General features: G+C 37.7%; 1 pseudogene across 1 annotated transcript in view; it reads right to left on the reverse strand.

Moving 5' to 3' along the window:
* Positions 1-11770, reverse strand: part of LOC148721472 (putative G protein-coupled receptor 19) — a 13274-nt pseudogene extending 1504 nt beyond the window's left edge. Inside the window, exons 1-6 of the transcript XR_015992374.1 lie at positions 11411-11770; positions 10598-10806; positions 2181-2331; positions 1485-1755; positions 585-836; positions 1-77 (exon numbers count right to left, since the gene is read on the reverse strand). The exon at positions 1-77 is cut by the window's left edge and continues 1504 nt beyond it. The product of XR_015992374.1 is annotated as a putative G protein-coupled receptor 19 (transcript). The remainder of the gene's footprint in view (positions 78-584; positions 837-1484; positions 1756-2180; positions 2332-10597; positions 10807-11410) is intronic.
* Positions 11771-13654: the final 1884 nt, after the last annotated feature.

Genomic DNA, 13654 nt, shown 5'->3' on the forward strand with positions numbered 1-13654 from the left:
GCTCCCCAACAAATTGCGAATATGACACTGACTGTTATGACCATCAAAGTGACGCGTTTTCGCACCTTCAGCACACCCTGTGAATCAAGTACAAGGAAAGAGAAAATAGTCTCAACTCAGAAGCCATGGCCAATATGATCCTGATCAAGGCTATTTTTTAACTTTTCCGTTCAAGGCAAGGAATGTGAGAGCATTAATAAGTTTGACATAATGGCTCTTCGAGACTCTGAAGTGGAAAACTAAATGAAAACTTTCTGGCATTCTTTTTTGCGAATCAGCCGTAGACCTTGCCATAAACACATGTCATGCACATGTATAACGTAAAAGTACTAGAGCTCTAACAAATGACAACAAATATAATTTTTTATTTAACTGGCCAAGTTTAATTTCGTGTCAGAGTTGACGGTAGCCCCTTAGCGCAAATTTCTTTCTCTCCCCAGCCTTCCCCTACCAGTAAAATCAAAGATGGCGGCTATATTTCGCTAAGAAAATACTGAGCACTCGTCGCCCAAATTACGCTTGCTCTGCAGGCTAAGCTTAACTGGTTTGACTATTCCAAACATAGCTTATAATTATTAACTCACCCGCTGTTGATAGTTTAGTGGGTTGCCATCATCGGGTTTGCACCATAACGTGTATGCTACTTTAGAGTATAACGCAATCATTATGCCGACGGCAAACACAACAAGGAATAACCAAGCCAAGCAGTAGGCCGTCATCATCCACTTTTTGGGCCAGGTTTGCACACAATGACTTTTCTTGTCATCAAATGTCCTGACGAGAAATTTTGGTGTGTTGAAAATTATCGAGAACACCCAAGAACTCAGTACGATCACCTGAAAAAAAAAATTCACGGAATTGTTTCATTCTCTTAGACAATACTGTTATCTAACGCGTATTATTTCTTTTTTCGGTTCACTAGAGCGGTTATAAATACCCTTAGAATAGAAAAATCTTGAGTTCTGCTACGTTTAGAATCATTCAATATTTCTTCATAGAGCGTATTTTTAAAGTAGAGGAATGACATGAGCCTAATAGAATTTCCATAACGTTTATTTAGTTCAATCCACGGACCATACTAAATGCATAAGGGATCACAATAACCTAGTAGTACCAAGTGAAGGAATTTGACAATGCTTGTGTTACCCCTACCATTAATGTTTTAATCAAACAAAGATTCTTCTTTGCCCTTACTAAATCCAAATGGAGTCTGGAGATAAATTTATTTTCTAATATTACTCATTGACAGTTAACTTTCCCTGATATTTGTGGTGGGACAGAGCTGATTGGTAACTTAAGATAAAGGTTCTGATATCGGATTTATCCCTCGGATTGTTTTCAAACCGATTGAGATCCAAGCGCAAGAAAATTTATCGTCGACGCAAACAGAAAGTGTTGATACATAATTCTTATTCGATCATAGCTTCTCAGAAACCTCAAACAGTATTTTCACCTGGTAAGTCCACAGGAATGTTGGGACTTACCTTAAGCTTACGGTGGGTCAGTTTTCTATTTGGATCCAGTGGATAAAGCACAGTATAATATCGTTCAACAGCAATCACTACCAAAGTAAAAACTGAGGTAATTCCGGGAAGCCAGGCCAGATTTCCACCTGTCACCAACTTACAGAGGACTGAACCTGTAGTTCCAGGTGGGTGAGTTATATTGAAGCTAACAATAATCTTTGGTGTGATGAGTGTTGCAAACAGGATATCGGAAATAGCCAGGTTCACCAGTAAATAATTTATTGGATTCCTTTGGAGTCAAATAAGGAAACTCATCAATGTTAATAAGGATGATAATAGGTGAGTAATTACTTTTTTTAATGTAAAATGCATCTAAAGAACGCAAGAATTGAATCGTTTGATCAAGTGAAATTTCGCTCGTTACTGAATTTTCTAAAACTAATCATTTATTTTAGATACATTAGAGAAATTTATTCTAGATTGAAGATAATCCACTCGGACAAGTGGGACCTATTGACTAAAATTTAAATTAAAAAAATTGCAATCCAAAATCAGTCGAGAAAAAGACGGAAGCAGCAGCCTGTAAATGCAAAATGAAGTAAATCTTAGGAGTTTCTCTTAAATTTCACAATTATGCCAAAAGTTTATTAATTATGAAATGCAGAGAAGCATATGGGACGAACATACGAAGAGCGGAGTATAACTCGTAATTACCTCATATGAAGGTGTCTTTTAATAATCAAACAAACCAATGTATTCCCAACAATGTCCACAACGACAAGTGTTAACAGTATGGTAGTAATCACCACATTAGCTGTTTCAGGCACGACCATCGTGCAAAGGATCAATTTTGGTCACGCGTCACCTGAACAGAGACAAAAAACTAAGTTTGTTAATTTTGAGTTTTCTTGTAAAACTTTTGGTTAATTTCCTCTCCTGTTGCTTATCAATATTTAACATTTCGCTTCATTATTTCCGTCCCGCTCAGTAAGCTTAACAAACTGACCACAATTTTCTATCGTCTATAACCTTACTGATCATTGGAATGACCTCAACAATGTTTAAAACCAGAGTGGTACCACGGGGTTTTCGTTTTATGTTGCCTTCGAGTTCGAACCATACAATTACTCAACTACAACTGCTACTTCCAATCAAGATCTGTTGCAATCTTCCCTTAATTCCTTTAAAAGCTTGTCGTTATCGGCACATAGAACTCTCGATCTTTTATTTTGCTTTCGATGGTATGCTTTTATCTCGAACAACGCTGGTCAGTCTGTGACTACTAGAGTTCACAAAGTTTAACTCATATCTGGTAGGTCTGTGGCTTGTTTTCATCGAACGCAAAGATTAGATTTCAAGTGACTGGGCATTACGTCAGAAAAACATCTCCAATATTATGAAGAAAAGAAGTCGTTTACCTATTAGGACCTGTCAGACTTATTTACGTAGTCTGACACCTATCGCACCAATATGAAATACAAGAAAACATGGCGGCTAGGTATGACGAGCCAGGGACTGGAAATAGTAAACTCAGAGACACTGGGGACTAAAAACTGACAACACTGTGAAATTTGACAGTGCATAATGTCCTTGAGTTCCTGATATAGGGTGCAACAATTATATTATAGCTATGAAAGCGCAACCTTTTGATGATTTTGAAACTAATGCCTCTCGTCTCAGATGACAAATATTCATAAGGGTTTTTAAGGCCTTAAATCAGTGCTCAATAAGTAACAAAAACGTTGCGGTGAGCTAACGTAAACCATAAACCGCCTCGCTTGGAAAATTCATTTACACCATTTCATCAATCAGTCACACCAATACTGATACTAATTAAAATAACCAGAGGTCACTGAACTTAGAAGAGAATTACGAATAAAAAAACAGTGACAAGAGGTTTGGTAAATGGTTTTTTAAATCAACGGTTTTTTTTTTCCAGCGATACGGCTCTCCAATTTGTCTGATCATTATAAAAACCTGGCGACGAAAATCGATCATGAAGCTATCCGTATAAGGCTGTTTTGTTTGACTTCTGAATATTTTATCACGCATAATGATCACGAAAAGTACAGACAATGGAAAGTTGTGGTTGATTTGATTCACACGGGGCTATTATGGACAAGAAGTAACTTGCAAAAGAGTTCTCGGGGTGAAGCATGTTAAGTTAGCATAAAACCCTAACAGTGCGCAGACTACCAGACCATATTTCAGCAGGTGCAGTGCCTCGTGCCTTCCATATTTATTAAGATTACCTAATTTTTTTCACCTCCCAGGGTAAGAAATATGCATTTTCTCGCCCCCTCAAGAGAACGCAACACAATTTATTTTCTGGAATTCAAGCCTCCGCAATAACGCGGCCTTTGCGAATGATGACAGAATTTATTCAAATTTTAGCGACGACGGTTCAAAAATTGCAAACAATGAGTCGACTTCATACTTAAGTATAGAGCTGTTTGAATAAGACTACATACTTCATCTGGCGTTGTTTCATTGAAATGCAACAATTGCTATATATCTGTTCTAATCAATTTTGCCATAGTGTACATGCTTCTCGTGTGAAACGTCAGTATTAACTACAAAATTTTAAGAAGTAGTACTGGTGGCAGTTCTTTTATGCCGTTGATCCATCTGAATTCCATCTTTATGAAAGCTTTCTTACAACTCGTGAATCAGTAACCTTTAACTGAATATAAACACATAAAAAATTAATAGGGGAGATTTGAACGCTCTTACCTCCGGCTTACTGAGAAGAAAGAGCTTTCTCCTGTATTAGTTTCACCCAAAATCAGCTAAATTCCCAACAGAATTTCTTGAGGCGGCTTTTTTTTAATTATTGCCAAAATGCATAGCTTATCCGAGGCATAGCATGAGCATCATTCGAACTAGGCAGATGTTTACAGAGATGCAATGTACATATTCAGTTTTCGCACCGTGGATTTTAATATATGCAGCAGACCATCCTTAATAAGGTTTGGGAATTATTTTTTATTCACCTATTATTACTTTTCTTTTTTGTTCAGCGGTCAGTGAAGTTTAAACCAAAAGCTGCGTGTTATTGGTCTCGTAATTGTTATGTTAAGTTGTGTAAGTTTTATTCTGTTACGAATTGGTATTATTTTAGCAGACAAGGACCTTAAAGCGTTCGTATATGCCTTTAGTCGTAGCAAGTTTATATTTCTCTCCATTTATGGCAATCAAATATCTTGAAGCAAGTCAATTAATTAGCTGGCGCCAGCAGAGCTCTCATTTTTTAATTAAAAAAAGATGAGTCATATTATGTAAAAAAAATGCGAGTGACGTGGAATATCAATGAATTAGCCAGTATAGAATTACGAGAAGCATTGAATAAGGTTTCTTCGCTTGTTAACCAATCAAGAATTCGATTGAGTTCAGCATTCAAGAATGCCTCATGATTTTCTTAGACGCATACCCTTTTTTAATTCAATATAATTTGGATATATCAACAGAGTTGAAATGGTAAATTGGCCACCGTAACGATTACAAAAGCTGACGTTTCGAGCGTTAGCCCTTCGTCGGAGCGACTTTGTTGATATATCCAAATTATTTCGTTACCCCCACCGACGCAGCCCGAAGCAGTTTCTTTCGAAACTATCACCCTTTATTATTTTTTAATTCAACTAAGTTCACTTCTTGCCTGCCTCAAAATAGAGCAACTTTGTTGATATATCCAAATTATATCGTTACCCCCACTGACGCAGCCCCAAACAGTTTCTTTCGAAACTATCAGCCTTTATTATTTTTTAATTCAACTAAGTTCACTTCTTGCCTGCCTCAAAATAGAGCAACTTTGTTGATATATCCAAATTATTTCGTTACCCCCACTGACGCAGCCCCAAACAGTTTCTTTCGAAACTATCAGCCTTTATTCTTTTTTAATTCAACTAAGTTCACTTCTTGCCTGCCTCAAAATAGAACAAAGAACTGTCCTAGCTTCTTCATCAGTGGAATAAACTTCAAGCGCAGGCACATTACTTCCTGATAATTTCTGTCAAATTTCATGGTCGCCTCTTAACCTTTCTATGGGGCCATCTGCAACTTAACACCGAAAGTAAAGCGGTATTGTTCTGGTTTTGCTTTGCAACATCATGTGCGTCGTCTAAAAAACTTGCTGCCCCCTCTTCAACTAATCAGACCCAAACTAAAACAAATCGCTACTTCGACAGTCGTAGTTTTCCCGCCTTGCGCGTCAGGTTCAATTTGACCTTTAAAGTTTTCCTTACCTCCAATCGGTTGTTGTGATCACATAACTTAACTTGACTTTATTGAAGGAGGGAATCGCAATAACCTATCTCAGTTTTCTAAACTGCGGCCCTCACACCCACTCACCCCACCCCAGGGGAGGACATCCATCACACAGTCCGTGGAAAATTAACGTCTCCTACCCCGAACCCTGCAGAGACGGGAACCACGGTTTATTCGTCCTTATCCGAGAAGACTAGAATATCTATTCATTTCTTGATATTATAGAGAGGTAGCACATTTTCCTCAGTTATTTGAAGACCCTGAGTATTGGTCCGGCCGGGGCTTGAACCCTAGACCTCCCGCACAAAAGTCCGGCGCTCTACCAATTGAGCTAACCAGGGGGAGGTTATATTTTCCTTATATTTTCAAAGCACTCGATCAAAATGAAATCTAAGAATGCCAAATATCGATCAAATCGCTTTGTTGCAAAAGTGACGATGATCTTAACTTTTGAGAAGGCTCTTGAACTGTAAATGTTGAGGCTATTCCTCAACAAGGTTTTATCTTTTAGTCCGTTCCGCTCCCTCATTTTTTGTATTTCACGTAGACCACAATCCTTCAGTTCTAATTTTACTTGATAACCTTTTTTCGCACGTGGTGAAGCGCTTGTAAAATTTTAGGTACGCAAAACTGTTGCTTTTCTTTCGCTTACCGCCCTTCATCATGTGGTTTCTACAGCTCCCTGAGTCTCGTAATCTTTGATGAAAGGAAGACCGGATCGTTTTGTAAATATTGGTATTCTTCGCTGTCATTAAACTCATTGGTCGAAGCGCTGTTCTGTTATTATTCGACATCTTCGCGGCTTTGTGTCCGAGAGTAAACATGACGTACATATCACATTTAAAAACAACTTATTTGAAACCTTGCAATGATGCTGAAAGTAAAAAAAATCAACAAATAAAGAAATGAAGTTAATAAAAAGGGGCAAGGAAGTTGTCTGGCCATAATGTACAAGTACCCTAATATTCCATTTGTAATCCAATATTTCCTTTTTCTTTTCTTTCTATTCCTTTTCAGAGTCACGGGTTCATCAAAGATTCAGCCCCAGCTTATAATCCCAACCGAAACAGAGCCGTCACTACTACAATTTATTGCACATCTTTTGTAAGATTTGACACCAAAACCGAATTTAATTTAATTGGTTACTACGACTGAACAGGCAAATTAAAGATAAAAAATTTACAACCTAGAAATTATTGCGGTGTTCCTCCCGTACAGGTACCTTTTTGTTTTGATTGTCTTTTCAAGTCGGCTGGATAACATCTGGAAGTACTTTCCTTATGATTCCTTATGATCTTCACTGCGATTTCTTTCAGGCTTGACCTGTATAACTCTTCCAATTTTTGAAAATTAAGCTTTCACGACAGATGCCGAACAATTGTTTCATTTAGTCATCGTACGCCGTACGTGGTCAAATTTACTTAACAAGTAGACCGGTTGTTCTACGAAACCTTCAGCGCCATCAAAACCACAAACATCTTCCAAAGAATCATTTGCAACAATATTTATATGGCGCCCGAGATTGAAGATTCGCCTTGCATAAAGAGATCAGACAGAAACAAAACGCGGAAATTGGGTGCCGTGGTTAAGCGGCTGAAATGTAAACATTTAAGTTTTAGTTTGTATGCCGTGATATAACATCCGGGACTAGCCCCCATGATGCGTAAGAAACTCATAATGTGCAGCTTGGTCAAACAACCATTCCTATTGGCTCGATAAAGACACGCCACATTTTCCGGAGATCGAAGAGCCTCATTTGAAGAAGATCCATCCTGAAATGAAAACATTAATTCGCTTCTTACAAGTTTCTTCAAGTTGTCGACGATTTAATTTGGAGAATTTCACGCACGCAAAAATTCTAAAATAGGCGGATAAAGTTGTTATATGTGATTACTTTGTATCGACCACGCTTTCGAAGACGAATCTGGGAAATATTCCTGTTGTTTTCTCTTTTCTTTTCTTTATCTTTTATCATTGTTTATTTATTTCCTAATTATTTATAGGGAGTGATCACTAAAGAGAACTGTAATAACTAGCTCTCACAGCGATTCTAGAAGTTTGTTGATGTATGCATTTGTTATTCCAATAATACGCCCGGAAATTCAATCTCCGTCTTGAGTTCAATTCGATTCAATTCTTTGCCAGTAACTCTGAGATCATTTTCTTTGGTAGAATTGAATGAATGAATGAATCAAAAAAAAATATGATTACCCTTGAATTAATGTTTCCACTGATCTATCTTTGGCACTGATTTCTATTAATATTTGCAGAATGTTTTCTCGCCAAAATTAATGGCCGGCAAAACACGCCGGCTGTGCTTTAATTTCGCTACTTTCTTTAAAAGGATAGAGACGCAATTAAGCTTATTTCTATTAATTAACAGCTTCCTTTTTTTCATTCTCAAAAACCCCCAAAGAACTGCCCCAAAAAATAAAAGAAGCGACAATATTTTTTTACCCGATGATCGCAGAAATTTGCCTATGCCATCTTAATTAAGCAAGCACGGCCGTGTGCCGCGGGGTAAGTGCTATTTAGATTTTATGAAATATGGTGTCTTTGCTGACTAAGATATCAACAAACAAGTTTCCTCTAGATGACAGTGCAGTCTATTCTAAAGCAAGATGTTATAAATAACATTTTACTGACCTTGACTAATCTTTGGAGAAATTTTTGCTTGCCAATGCAATAAATGCTTTACTTTCCTAAGACACATTTACGACTCTTTCAGATAGAGGAACGGGCAAAAACATATTCACTAGTCACGATATAATCGAAGAGTAATTCGACGTCGCCATGGCACCATTATCAAGGTCCTTGTAAATAAACCTTCGACTGAAAAATGTCAAAAATGATTATAGAGTAAATTAGCATAACAACTTTGCATGAATACATATGATTGGGCATTCAGCGGTGGTGTTACTTCTTAATGTGAAGGATTTCAAGCCAAATATAATGGCATTTGTTTTCTTACTTCTTGAGAGCAAAAACTCGGCATGCCGCTCGTCTATGTTTTCCACTTTATTCCCATAACTGAAGCTTACAGCAGGTGTGTCTAGCGTAATTAACATAGGTTTGATACATGTAATATGACTCCGTAAATGTCTATAGTAAATCCAAAAAAAACTAGTCCATCGAAAAGCTTTAACTTTATATTATTTTTTGCTTTCGGAAAGAAATTTCCTCGCCGATTAAAGAGTCTGATTAAAATCCGACGCCCCTCGGTAGGACCTGTGTCGTTTTACGCATGAAGTCAGAAAAACGAAGATGTCGAAACTATAATGTTCCCTTGCAGTCCTACAGATATGAATTGTAAGAATTTTTCTCTAACTTTCTAAATCTCTTTGAAAGACCCCTTCAAGTCGAGCTATCATTATAACAAGAATTTAACATTTTAATGTTTGCGGATTTGAATCAGTCCCTAGGGAAAGCTGCCTTTATTTTGATTTGTGAATTACCCACATTTGTCAAAGCAGAGCTGGCGTTGTTTAAACTGCCAGAATGGTATTTGAAAGCAGATGCTTCGTGGTTATTGATTTACCCACAAGAGAAAAAAACGTATGATTCATAACCTCTAAAAACTATTCGAAAATAGTGAATATACCTCCAGTGCCATAAAAAAAGAATAATTCTGTAAAGTTTTTGTTTTTAGATATCTTTTTCATGGCGTTCAAAGGCCAGTCCTGGCTCCACGAGAGTCAAGAGTACCCATAATTGCCATTAACCAAACCATCCTATCTCCCACTGTCAACTGATACAAATTTGTTTTGGCGCACCTAATGCACAAGATATGGAAGGGTGTGGTTTGAATGCTAGTCTTGAAAAAGACTTTTCCACCTTTCTCGAGAAACAAGCTAGGGGAAAAAAGACAAAAGAAGTATATTTATTTGGAGTGGAGGAACAAATGCTTTGCAGCTTTAGCCGAGCACGACTTGCTTGCTTAAGAGAATGAGTGGTGATATCCTATCACGGTGAGAGACTCTTACTTCTTGTCGAATTTGACAAAAATAACAAGCTGAACTAGTCTGACTCTGCTTTCTGAACGAAGTTCAACTTTTCGCAGTTTCACAATAACCGTTTACACAGATTGGTGTCACTAAAGAAAGGAACATAAACACCGCTGTTTAAATGAATACAACACAAAGCAAAACCAAGCAAAGTTTATTGTCGAAGCAGTAACCATTATGCATAATAGCTACAACTTTAAGAGAGATGCCTATAAAAAAACCACTTTACTCTGAATCAACTCGTTAAGTGTTACAAAACAGCAAAAAAGTCATCGACGATAAGTTCATAAAAATCAGCTGTTCTTGCGATGAGAATGTTTTTAATAAACTCTGATAGTTGTCGCTTCTTTTACGTTGCAATAAGTTTAGCAAGCACGAGTTCGATAGAACGCAGCTTAGTTAATGTCCAAGCAATAGCAAAACAGGCGAAGAGTGCAGCAGTCAAACCCTTCTTGGTTTTGCAATCAATGAAAATTGATTACGCAAAAACGTTTGAAGATATCAAAGACATAAATGTTACATACCAGCTTCGAAGCTTTCGACACCAAATTCAGAATCATCCGCCGAGCTGGCAACATAAAACAGTAATTGTATCTTTTAACCTCGTAAAATGTGAGCTGATACGAGCTGCATACAGATCAAAAACAAAAGAGCTTAAATTTGCACTGCTGAGATTTAGCTCGTCTTAGTTTTCGCAATTCGTTGAAAGTAGCCGGTAGAGAACAAGTGTAATCTCGATTATGGAAGAGTTCAGAGTTACTTAGCAGTGAGCAGTGCAACAAAACCCCTGAAACTAAGCTTAGAGTCAACCTTCTAGCTGACAAAGAGAATGTTTCACATGAAACTGTTATTGCATATTCTGACTTTGCAGAAATCTGATTCAGCCTGTTCCTCGATACAAAAGGTCTAGCGAGACTGCTGAGAAAATCGAGGTTTTGCGTTTCCCTTTCATCTCGCAGACGCCCTTGACAGAGGGAAAAACAATCTTCCTCGCGACAGTTTGAGCGACAGGAGTCATGTCCCTCGAAGAAGAGGTAAACAGCCAAGCCGTGATGAGAGAAGAAAGCTCTGGGCTGAAATGAAACGAGTCTTCTTTGAGCACTAGAGCATATCATAACAGATAGCCAGTCAGACAATTTATGTGTGAAAGCACGTTTTCAGACATTCAATAATATTTAATATTAACCGGTTGAGTGCAATGATAAAAGCTGAATAGGTCGGGAAAAGGTTTTAAGCAGAGGTATTCGGATAAATTTGTTCTATAGTCAGATCGCTAATATCTCATGGTGGTAAATGGACAAGTAAAGATGAATCGCTCTCGGCCGCGAGTGTGATGTAACAAGATCAGATCGATGAAATGTTTGCAAGTTCTCAAAACCACAGCGATGAAGAAGGAAACCAATTAATGTCCAATAACAACTGGTAGGACGTTTTTTCTTTACAAAAAGTATACTGAAAAAGAAGTTATCCAGAAAGGTAAAACTATCTAACGCTCTACATGCATATAGTGACACGATCTGACTTTATTTGCACAAAGAACTAACTGTAAAGTGGAATGATAAGACGATGAAACAAACGAACCGTAAACCCTCAAGAATTTACAAGACTGGATTGTGTCCCACATGAATTTTTTGGAGATAATAAGCACAGAGCACATAATATTTCAGCTTCACTTACGCTCCATGCAAGATTCGCGTGGCCTCCAGTGTGATGGTCGTCTGCAACTATATATTTTCCAATTCATGCGATACCAAACGCCACTGTTCAAGTTTTTTGGGCTCAAATGTACTGCGATGTCAAAATTCGTCCTCATTTTTTACACTATTTCGTACAACATTTGTATATTTTGGAGGTTTGTTGTACTTTTGTTGCAATGCTCTCTTTTTCCATGATCGAAGTTCGATTGAAGTCAGAATGTGGCGTGATTTATCTGAGCCAATCACAATTCGTTGCTAAGAATAGCGACAATGAGCCTTTCTAAGACAATAGATTACGTCTAATCACATTTCCGTGATTGAAAAGTTAAGATGGAAAAGAACCCGCTTTTGAATTACTCTGAAGTAAACAAGCCCATTATTGTCATAAAAAATTTTTTTAACTAAGTGAAGAATTAGACATTCCAATAGAAACTCACTCGGCTGCAACTCGTGTCCCCGCTTTGTTTTTGTCAAACAGTTTCACGACTGCTGCGACCTGTTATTACAGGTTCCTGCGTGCTCTCGCTGCTATGAGACTGCTATAGTTATTGCTAGGTTGGCAATTTGATAAACTCGTTTATCATATTCACCCAGCCATACATGTATATCCAACTGGCAATGTGTACTACATTGCCTTGAAGAAACATTTGCATCATATGCCCATGTGGAGATTTTTTCAACATCATTATTTTAATATTTCACTTTCATGATACTCTCTATCTATCTCTCTCTCTATCTATTTCCCACGCACGAGATTACTATGTGGTGGATGGCCTCCCCCGAGTGGGGTGGGTGGGTGTTGCTCGGCATTGGCCATGAAAAGCCCTTATGGGGAGTGGTCAATTAACCTATGTACTATGTATTTCTATTTACGTTTTTACCTATTTAATTTTCTTTCGTTTCAACTTAAAAAATAAAAACAGCAGTGTTTAATCTATGATAAGAATTGTTTGGAGATTCATCAGAACACCACAAAATATACTCGCCTTAGATAATTTTCAAAGTGCATCGAGCCATTTCAAACTGAGCTGAGTGTCACTAAACTATGGATCAGTAGACGGCAGATCCTGCGGGGCCTGTTTTTTTTTTTTTTTTTCACAATGGAAAAAAAGGAAATACTAAAAAAACCGTAACACTGTTTTAAACCTCGTTTTCGGGCTCAAAGGTGATAACGTTAAAAGAAAAATACGTTCTTTTATTGTACTTGATGTTATGACCAGTAATAACCTATGCTCACACCGTGAATGGGCCACCGAGAATTTGCAAATAAGTTCTTTTTGCGCAATCGAGCGCTCAACCTTAAAAAGATCTGAAGTAGGTTTGAATAGAGACAGACTTAACTCGCCTAAGTGGTTGTTCCTTTGCATTGTGTAAATTTCCTGGGCTAATTTGGGGCTATTTAGCTCGATTTTTGTTCATCTGCTTTACCCTCTACGTAATCCTTACAGAGGTAAGTCTGTGAGTAAAGCCAACCGAACGAATCCATTTGAAGCAAAGTGTAGTTTTGGCCGCCAACTCCAGCCTAAAGGTTTGTTATGAGCCTTCGGATGAGGCGTTATACGGATATTGCGGTACCCAAAACTTTCTAAAGCTTTCAACATATGGTTCAAATTATTTGCGCTCGAGGTAGGGGACTGCTGATTGCTCCTCGTGACATTACCTACCTTTGAACGGTAAATGTCTCTATACTTATCTCCACAGCTATTTCTAGTTGGTCGTCAAGGATAATTAGAACATATTTCTCTTCTTTAACGCAATGTTCTTTTTGCCCGAAAACGAACTTTCAATCAGTGTTGAGGTTTTTTCACTTTTTTTTTTTATTTAATTACTTTTCTTTTGCAAAAAATACTAGTTCTGCGGGTTCCACAGGTTCCGCAGTCTGCTGATGTTAGTAACACCCTTAAAAGCGTACCTCACAGAGAAAGATTGAGAAATTTTTGTTATATCTCTGTAGTTCTGGTAATTTTTAAACTGAGATGAGCTCGAGATGCTGCCTGTTCCTACTTGAGCAAGAGACTTATTGTCTGACTCTGTAGTTAGAGGGTCTCAATGGGGCGTTGCTTTTACGGCTAACGGTTAAAATTTTGACCAATTTACCGCTAGCAGTTAATATATTTCCATTGTAGTAATGTCTCCTGGAAGCACCATATTAACTAAATTTCCACGAAAATAAGCAAAGGTATCGGTATTATTGCAAGGCTTAGACACTTGGTACCGCTCACTA

The sequence above is a fragment of the Stylophora pistillata genome, chromosome 10 (assembly GCF_964205215.1).
Source record: "Stylophora pistillata chromosome 10, jaStyPist1.2, whole genome shotgun sequence".
Taxonomy (NCBI): domain Eukaryota; kingdom Metazoa; phylum Cnidaria; class Anthozoa; order Scleractinia; family Pocilloporidae; genus Stylophora; species Stylophora pistillata.